Source organism: Schistocerca serialis, chromosome 2, assembly GCF_023864345.2.
Source record: "Schistocerca serialis cubense isolate TAMUIC-IGC-003099 chromosome 2, iqSchSeri2.2, whole genome shotgun sequence".
Lineage (NCBI taxonomy): Eukaryota > Metazoa > Arthropoda > Insecta > Orthoptera > Acrididae > Schistocerca > Schistocerca serialis.
In genome coordinates this window covers 433809927-433819633 of record NC_064639.1, presented here as the reverse complement: position 1 = coordinate 433819633, position 9707 = coordinate 433809927, and the positions used below count along the sequence as shown (strand labels likewise).

Below are 9707 nucleotides of genomic sequence, written 5' to 3'. Positions count from 1 at the left end.
CACATTCCCCAAAAAAGAGTACACATTCGAAATATTACTCCTATTGTGGACAAATCACTGATGCATTTACTAATTCAGGCTATAAAAGGTCATTGCCCAGGTCATGTGAACAGGCCGTTAATCGTTGGTTCTCCCCATGGGAAACCCAACAACATGGCTAGTACATACTTTTACAAATAGCAACTAGTGTAAATTTGGTCAAGTGAATGTCAGTTCTCTTAATAGGATAAGGAGTACTAACTTCATCTTTATCTGCTCTTGTCAATTATATCATTATCAATGTGTTTTGAAATACCATTTGTGTTAAAACTTGGATAATGATTGTCTATGTATAAGCAGAATTAGCTCCATATCAATTCGTACTAGTATCAAGTCACTATATCCTCCATAAAACAAAAACATTTGCACTTACTTGAAGTACACACTTCTATCCTCCAATCAGAGCAAGATTTGCTTATTTAACTAGGACTCTTTGAGCTTTTTGAAGCAACAGATTAGTAATATATAGCAACATTTGGTCTTTTAAATGTTCTTGGAAAACTGAAATAATTTTGCAGAGGATACTACTGTAATTGACATTCACTTTACATAAAAATACTTATTACAATTGCTGATTTTTTATCACAAGAGAGAGGAGTCAGAAACATTAACTCTTCTGAAAGTTCCTTTTCAATTAAAATTTGAACAAGTTCCATTTCATTGTCAATGAAGAATAGTTCATTTACGACATTAAAACTGCATTCCAAAACCATATTTCACTCTTTGTGTGGCTACTGTCTTCAAGTGTGGCGTAAAAAATCTTCACAACCTCCATTCGACTTAATCAAAACCCCAAAGAATCACAATATTCGCACTTAAGTCAGCAAATACTCCACATTATTTCATGACATGTAGCCTAATCTCAAGCCTGTCACTCATACTCTTGTAAGGGGGAATAACTACTCATGTGCCAAAACCCAACTTCAATTGTACTTCACTTTCTTGCCAAGTGTATATAAAGAAAGTACTAATACATTTACATAATTACATTCCTGCCAAAACTCACTCTCTCATATTGAAAATGTGTTGTACACATAGCTAGACAATTAATTATGTTTTTCCCAAACACAGTTACATTATAACTGCACAAAACACATTAAATAGAATTAACACTAATATCTATAAATCTCTCACAAGGATATTATTTCTTGTTATGGTTCTTAATACATAGTGACACCTAGTGGTAGTTAGCAGTAAATAAATTTTCGGTTGTATTATTTCGCTTCCACATGACATAAATGTGCATCTCCTGTCATTTGCACTACTATTACTCACGCCCATTTGCTTGTTACACAAGCAGAGCATGGATGGTTCAGTCATGCATTTTCAGAACGTATTGTGATGTGATCCATTGGGATATTACATATCCCCCCCTCCCATTTGTTGTGAGTTTTTCCTGATTTGGACGAAAGACTCGAGAAATTGTTCAGCTCATGCTATAAGTTTCAGGGGTGAAACATAAGCAAAATACACAATGTTATGGCCTTCATTTTTATAATTTCTTTCAAAAAGGAAAGACAACTTCCTCCTTATATGTCTGTTTTGCCAGAACAAACACCATATTATTTTAACTCCAAAATCGTTTAAAACAGAATGCATAAGAAAATTGATAATTTCAGAATCATCAAAACTGTTCAGTTTGTTTCAAAAAATTCATTTACAAATACGTTGCCTTTCGTACATGGAATAAATCATTTTTAAACATACAGAATTACACATATTACAAAATAAAATTTTATCCACAACGACAAGACCATTTTTCCAAAACCTTATTATCTAAAAGCAATCCTATATGTTTATTGTCTTTGCTTGGGACGTATGTTCAGATTCTAGTAAATACATGTTGCATAAAGATATGGATTAGACCTCAAAACAAAGTATATCACTGTTTATTTAAATTGACTGACCAATGTGAGGTTGGGTAAACACATACCTATTCATTTTGTAATGAACATTTAAATACCAAAATTTACTAACACTTTATTGACATTTCACTTTTGCTATTCTCATTATTTTTATCACTAGCCTCTGTTTACCAGGACCATTCATAATAAAGTAATATGTTGTGATGTTTGAAATGTTCACGGCGTACTGTTTGTTCAATAAAAACACGGGAGAACTGCCGTAAGTCAGTAACATCTTGCCACGATATTTCGGCACAAAGCCTTTTGGTCATCTTCAGGTGAGTACAGCTGAAGAAGTACTGGCGAATACGCGCTGAGCTCTGCTATTTAAAGCCAAAGGGGCTGCGTATGTACTGTTTAGCGTGCGCGTTCACAACTCCGTTCACAACTCCGTGCGTTGCGCCTTGCGCCCTCCACGGTGAAAACTTGGCATTTCGATATCAGATCGATCTTCATCTTTATACCGATAACTACGTTGACTACGAAGTTTCTCTACAATGGGATTCCAAGCGGAATTTAACTGGTAACCGCTATCTAGATTGATAAGAGTCTCGCTGTCTGACAATTTTATTTCTATGGATTCATTTATAACTGATGTTTGAGCCACAATTTTTGTATCATTGTAATTCATAGAATGGCCAGTAGAAATGCAATGCTCAGCGATTGCGGACTTGGTGGGTTGGAGAAAGCGAGTATGCCGCTTCCACTGTCGGCACTGCAGGAGCTCCTGACGTCACTACCCACAGTCAAAACAATATGTGAATGGTGTAAGTGTCTCAAACCTTTTCTGTGCGGTCTACCACTCCTCCTCCACTGTATGCAGGATATACATTAGTAACACTTGGCTAGCTCCGCTTCAGGCTATATTGACAGAACATTACTGAGTTCTAGGTACACTAGGTAGAACACTTTGTATTTAATCCAAGGTTTTTTTCTGTATAGAAAACAAAGCTGTAACTAGACTGCCATGATGTCGATAGAGAGCCGAAATACCAAATATTTTTTTGGTAAATGTTTTATTTATCTCTCTCTTTTTTCCCCTTCATCACAAGTTCGATCGAATGTCATACTTGTCTTCACATGTATCAATGAGGATGAATAGTGTATTTTTTGATTGTACAAATCAGTATAGATTATAGTAAATTGCAGTAGAAGGTGGAGTGCCTTTCATATTACCAAATTAAAGATTGAAATTGATTTGTTATCAACATATGTGAATACTGAACTAGATAGGAGGACGTATTGCCTGAAAGCAGCTCAAAACAAGTATGTAGCAGTTATTATTCAAGGTATGTACACAAAGACTTGTATCTTCGACTGGTATGTTTTGGACTTTCTGCAAACCAGCGATGTCATAACATCACATTTACACACACTGCATTGCTATATATCTCTTAATTTTTACGGCGTTTTATTATTTAATTGGAGTAGTCTCACAGTGATGTTGTTGCAGAAATTAGGTTAAATTATGGGATATTAAAATATTAGGTGAAATGCCTTGCATATTTCTAAATTGTGGAGAGATGGTCGACTGGCTTGTGGTGATTGCAGCATCTGTGGTCGTGTGAAGAACCAGAAGACATGCCAAGCAGCAGCGGTGAATAGCCTCATGGAGAAGCCACCTCCGATTGCTGTAAAAAGCAGTTGTGTATCTTAGTCTCACAGAAATTGTTATTGGAATATATGGCAATAGTTCTCTCTCTCTCTCATTAGGCGTTTTAACCACTAGAAGTTGACAGTCACAACTCTGGTAAGAATTTCCACAGACTAAGTCTATTGGTGGATCAATGCAGGTTGCACTCTTCTACAGTAATATACATTACATGTGAAATTTTTACATAAACGTAAACATTAAATTTCATTGTTCAACAACAAGGTTTATTTTAATCATGTTCATTTTTAACATAATGAAGCATTACATTTCTGTCAAATGAGAAATCTCATAAGTGACGATCGTACCGCCAGTGTTCCAGCAATTTCACTTGCAACTCAGTAGTTAGTGGGTCATTTTTGTCAACACAGATTTTCAGTCAGAGCACAGAAGTGAAGGACACCTCTCGTTCTCAATATTACAGATGTCATATTCCAGTAACAAGTCCTTAATGCACTATTCCTTCTCCATGCTCTTCACAAAGACGCATGACTGTTGAAGTAACTGAGCATATACAGTTCAGCAACATCTCCAACAGTACGCCAGCTGAATTAATACTGTGCTTGCGGTGATTATTCATTAACCATTTTGCAGAACTTATGTCCAACTCATAGTAGGGCGTTGTCAACTAAAATCAGGAGGAGCCATTATGCTACTTCAAGCATCATCCATTATCCAGAATGTGAGATGCTTCGCAACATATCAGTCATCTGTGGTGTGGATTTCTTGACAATCAAGGAACACATCACACATCACTACACTTATGACTTCAATTTTGAGACTGACACTGATGCTGTTATCAATGCTCAGACTAAGACTGATGTGATTTATATCTGGAAAAAAGGACATATCTAGATTCTATGTGGAAGTGAACCAATAGGAGCTGTAGCGGCGTAAACACCTCTTGCTTCCTGGTGGAGTATAAAACCAGTGGGGCATATTCTCCCACCATAGTCTGTAAATTGCTAGTATTGTAGGAAAGATTACTTTCCACCCAATATATTTCAAATTCAGCTTGTATGTGTTTAATACTTGTTTAATATGTGTTTAGTGTACGTGATAGATGCAAAATAAATTAGTTCTAGTACTATAACCTAACTATGAGTATTTAAATACCAACAACAACATTATTTACAATATGTTTCCTGTGCTCTGTAATTACTTGTGTAGGGTGGTATAAATTAATGCGGCCTCCAACAGAGATGAATAGGAGTACAGGTAGCAGCTACTTCAATAGTAGCAGTATTGAAACTACACATAGTGTATGTTTAAACTCCAAGTGTGTGTGTGTGTATGTGTAAAACTTAACTAAATTCCAACTGAACAGGCCATGAAAGCCCAACAATACCGACCAGCCACCGTGTCATCCTCAGACCATAGGTATCATCATATGTGGATATGGAGGGGCATGTGGTCAGCACACTGCTCTCCTGGCCATATGCCAGTTTATGAGACTGGAGCCACTAATTCTCAATCAAATAGCTCCTCAGTTTGCCTCACAAGGGCTGAGTGCTCCCCACTTGCCAACAGTTTTCAGCAGACTGGATGGTCACCCATCCAAGTGATAGCCCAGCCCCACAGTGCGTAACTTTGGTGATCTGATGGGAACCTGCATTACCACTGAGGCTAGACTGTTCGCATGCTTATGTGTGTGTGTGTGTGTGTGTGTGTGTGTGTGTGTGTGTGTGTGTGTGTGTGTATTTACTGCTAATAACTAGGAAGTATATAAGTATGCATGCTAACTGCTGATACATGGATTTGTTGGTAAGCAGTAAAGCTGAGTGGGAGGAAATAACGCCAATTGTTTATTCACAGTCGCTGTGTTGCTTTAAAGTATTTCGAAAACATTTGTCTTTTACAGGCCTTCTATTCAGCCTGTATTGCATCGAATCCGATAGGTGCAAACACATGCATTGGAATACTATCTATAAATTGAGCCTCCACTTATTTTATAGTTATAGATTCAACACTTACACACTTTGGTACAGACATCGATGCAGTGCTCTACTTGCTTTACATTTAGACTGCCGTTGTGCAAATAATCAGCAAAGTCAGTCATAGTATGCCTCTCTTACTGGGTGCCAACTACACGATCTATCTCTAGCAATTGCTAATGCACTGTATAGACCATATGTTTGTGGTATTCTGGCGAATGAGAGAAATATTTCGATTCTTTCATTAAGAGATTCTTCTTGGTCAAGAGACAGTAAAGCACATGTTCTAAAAACGGAAGCAGCGAACCAATATTTGATATCGATAGCGCTCATGTGATACAGCAGTAGAATACATGAATAGCCTCTCATGCTGTAGCTTACAGGGGTCATAGGGAAGGAAAATTCCAGAATAGCAAAATATGGATGGCATCATGCACTAACTGCGTGACCAGCCACACCCACGACAGCTTCATCGAACGTTCTAGCAGGCCAGTGTGCAAAGGGAGCTGTATAAGTAGGACATGACTGCGCTATTGCAGGGAGAGTGGTACGAGCAACGAGCGTATGATGCCGTCTCCATGACGCTCATCAGTCTGAGCTGGACTTAGTTCATTTCATCAGCCTCAACTAAAGTAGGACGCATATTTGACTTAGAGAACGTCGAGTTAGTTCATCATAGATCAGCACTTGTAACTAGGACAATGTTCCTGTGGTACTTCCAAGCAATAAACTCACATCGGCAATTAAATACGCCTATCCTGTTTCCTGAGTAGCCCTACTGAGTTCCGCCCTACTGGAGAACAACAGATAGCACACCACCAGTAAACTCATCGAATATTATTTTCTGAGGTAAGCATTTCTGTCACTCATCGAGCTGTTTTTCTCACTCCCTCTCAGGACACAACAGAGGGCATGTAAAAGTGTTGTCAAATGTGGGGTATGTACTTTATTGAGTGTTTAGATAGAAGATTCGGAGTACAGGAATAGGTATAGGGAGAACAAGAGGTTTCAGCAGAATTCAGTCCTGATCCAAGTCTAGATGCATGCCTTGACAGTTTTGAGAAGGAAATAGAGGGCGTCGCGCCTTACCACCGCCATCAGCACGAGGCTCAGCATACCAGAGCGCATTTCACCACGCTACTGCCATGAGAACAATGCTCACAGAACCAGAGGGCGTCGCACCACGCCCCTGCCATGAGAACAAGGCTCACCATACCAGAGGGTGTCGCACCATGCCACCACTGTGAGCATGAGGCTCACCATACCAGAGGGTGCCATACCACGCCGCCAGCATGAGAATGAGGCTCATATTACCTGAGGATGTCTCACCGCACCACCATCACGAGTACGAGGTTCACCATACCAGAGGGCGTCGCACCACACTGCTGCCACAATGAACGTGAGGCTCAGCATATGTGAGGACAGCGCACTGCACCAGCACTGTGGGCGCATAGCTCACTTCAGCCGCACATTTAACAGCTCGCCAAGTGTTCACGACGCCGATTTCCACAGTACGTCAGCTTCCAATGGAGATAGGCAGTACGTTAACTATAGTGAGCCTACTAAACTAGGCTAAATTCGATGAAGACAGGGAACAGCTTTCAGAGTTTTTGGACAACTGTGAGAGCACTTATAGCTTAGTGGAATCTAAAGCTAAAAAAGTGTTTCTAAAATATATCATTAGTCAAATAACGAGCTCTAACCGTGTAAGTTAGTTAGACATCATACTGAAAGCTGGTCGGCTGTGAAAGCAATACTGTTACAGAATAACGAGAAGAAGCGAAATCTTGATTACTACACGTGTACTATGTTCAGTAGTCAGCTGGGAAAGGAAGGAAGTGCATTCAGTAGGAACCTTTGGAGGACATTAATCAGTGTCACATTAGGGGGACCATGAGGAAAATCACGGAGGAAGAAGAAATGTCCAGCAGCAACGCATTAACTGGAAAGTTAGGAAGGGCTATGTTTATCCAAATTTTATACAATGAACGAATCAAGACAGTGCTATAAGCTGTTGTGACCGTAGAAAATTTGTGACCATAATAAGAGTCCAGGCTCTATAGGCAAACAGCCAGCCGACATTAAGAAATAGTCCACCAGGACGTAGGGACAAGATAAGCGGCGGAGGCTGCAAAGTATGGCTTGTTGATCAAATAACTTAGTGTTTGACTTCCTGCCAGAGGAAGCAGCATGAATCAAACTTGCGCAATGGAAGACGCAAACACCAGGGCGATAATACAGCAAGAGAGAGTGTCAGTCACGTGCGGAAAAGACTCGTGTGGAACCAAATTAAGTTGCGTGCACCTAGAAACGAAAGTGTCGTGTGGAACCGAAGGCATTCTTGCGCAAGCCGACCAATTAGAAACGAGAGTGTCGTATGGAACCATAGGCATTCTTGTGCAATCTGATCACTTAGAAATGAAAGGGTCGCGTGAAACAAATTAACTCGTGTGCACCCAAGTACATGAGAAACGAAATAAAAGGACAGCTAGCGAAATAGCTAGAAGCGGAGATTCAGATGCAGATTCAGAGCCAGTGCCGCCAATTTGGAGATTCTGCAGCGAGACGCCAGTGGGGCTGAGTAGGCCCATAGCAGCCGATACAGCTGATAAAGACTTCAACTACGAGAAGACGGTGATAGACTCTGGTGGACACTCAGGAAATGCAGGCCAAGTAGAATTTTTAGAATTTCATTGGAATAGGGTTGAACAGAGGCTGTCAGTCTTTGTCTCAATTACTTAGAGAGATTTCAGTGCTAACCAAGAACAAGTGATTGCTTTGTACTTGTTTCTTATATGTACCAGCAATTAGCTTTGAAGTAGCAAGTCCGAATAAATAGACTGAATCTTACTAAGGGGTTTATGGTCCGACAACTTACATAAGTATATGTAAGAATAAACTTGATAGAAACTAACCAATCTTTTCTGCCTATTGCAATTCTGTAACCTATTTTCAGAAAACTTATTTGCTTCAAACCAAGGAGATTCTCTCCCTCTTATCTCCGATATAAAAGTTGACAGCAATTTATAACCAACCCATTGTCGTTAACGTCCCGATTGCGCTACGCAGTTTGCACTTACTTCATACTGGTATAGTGAGGCTGTGCCAGGACGCGACAAAGCTCAGTGTGAGAAATTAACACTTTTAGAAACAAGTGATTTAGCCACAAATGAAGAATGTGCAATTATGTCAGACAAAGAGAAATACCAGGTGGAGACTGAGCACTGGCAAGGACGAAAGACCGACTCAAAATGTTTTAATTGTGGTAGAGGAGGCCATCTAGCGTGAGAATGTGGACGGAAGTATACCGTCCACATGGTAGAGACTGTTAAGGAAATTCCACCTAAGCCCGAGCATATAAGCGATTACCTATCAAGAAAGTGAATGTTCACGAATTTAGGGGAAACGGTTCAAGTATCATTGTACTCCTCCCATAAGATGGACGCAATGCAGTGTCACCTGGAACATTCGTCCATGCACCAAAGCAAAACCCGTAACTTGCTTCACGTGTCACTGGCTTCGTCGCTACGCCTAAGATCGTCAAGAAAGAAGGTGGGCCAACATATGCAAGAAAAACGCACCGGGCAGCGATCTACAGTCGTAATGATGCAGTCCCGTTATGCCGCACCAGGTATCATAAAGACCGCGGACAGTACCAGAACTACGGAGTAGAGATATGAAAGGGTTGAGAAAGTTATTAACTGATAGCGGAGCTCATGTCAGTTTAATGAAGATGATCAGGTGAAATAGGATTCCAGGAAGACAGTGACGATCAAAAGTATAGCTAGTTAAGAGATCCTATCAGAAAGGCAGATGCTAGTAAGGCTGGAAACGGGATCAGGTACTTGAATGGATTACTAAATTCCAATCCATGGGTGCTCGCATTCGTTAGCCGTTTGATGGATTGTTGGGCAGACAATTCCTTGAGGATAATAAGGTTGTTCTGAATTAAGCACGCGGAGAGTTGCGGATAAGAGGTGAGCGGGTTAAATTGCAGGAAGTGCGAGAAGATGCTTACTTAGCCCAACGTGCAGTCAAAAATAATAGCAAACAGGAGGCCGAACGACCTAGTAATGCTTTCGTGACGAAATATGACAGTATTCGAAGTACAGTAGCTGTAAGTCCTAGCGTTGCGACACTCGAAAGGCAAACAGGCTCAGATGCGATAGCGGTCTAGGG

General features: G+C 40.2%; 1 long non-coding RNA gene across 1 annotated transcript in view; it reads right to left on the bottom strand.

Annotated features, from left to right (window-relative positions):
• Positions 1–668: 668 nt before the first annotated feature.
• Positions 669–9707, bottom strand: part of LOC126457293 (uncharacterized) — a 29007-nt gene continuing 19968 nt past the window's right edge. The window contains exon 3 of the long non-coding RNA XR_007585453.1: positions 669–3574. This is a non-coding gene — a long non-coding RNA (uncharacterized LOC126457293). The remainder of the gene's footprint in view (positions 3575–9707) is intronic.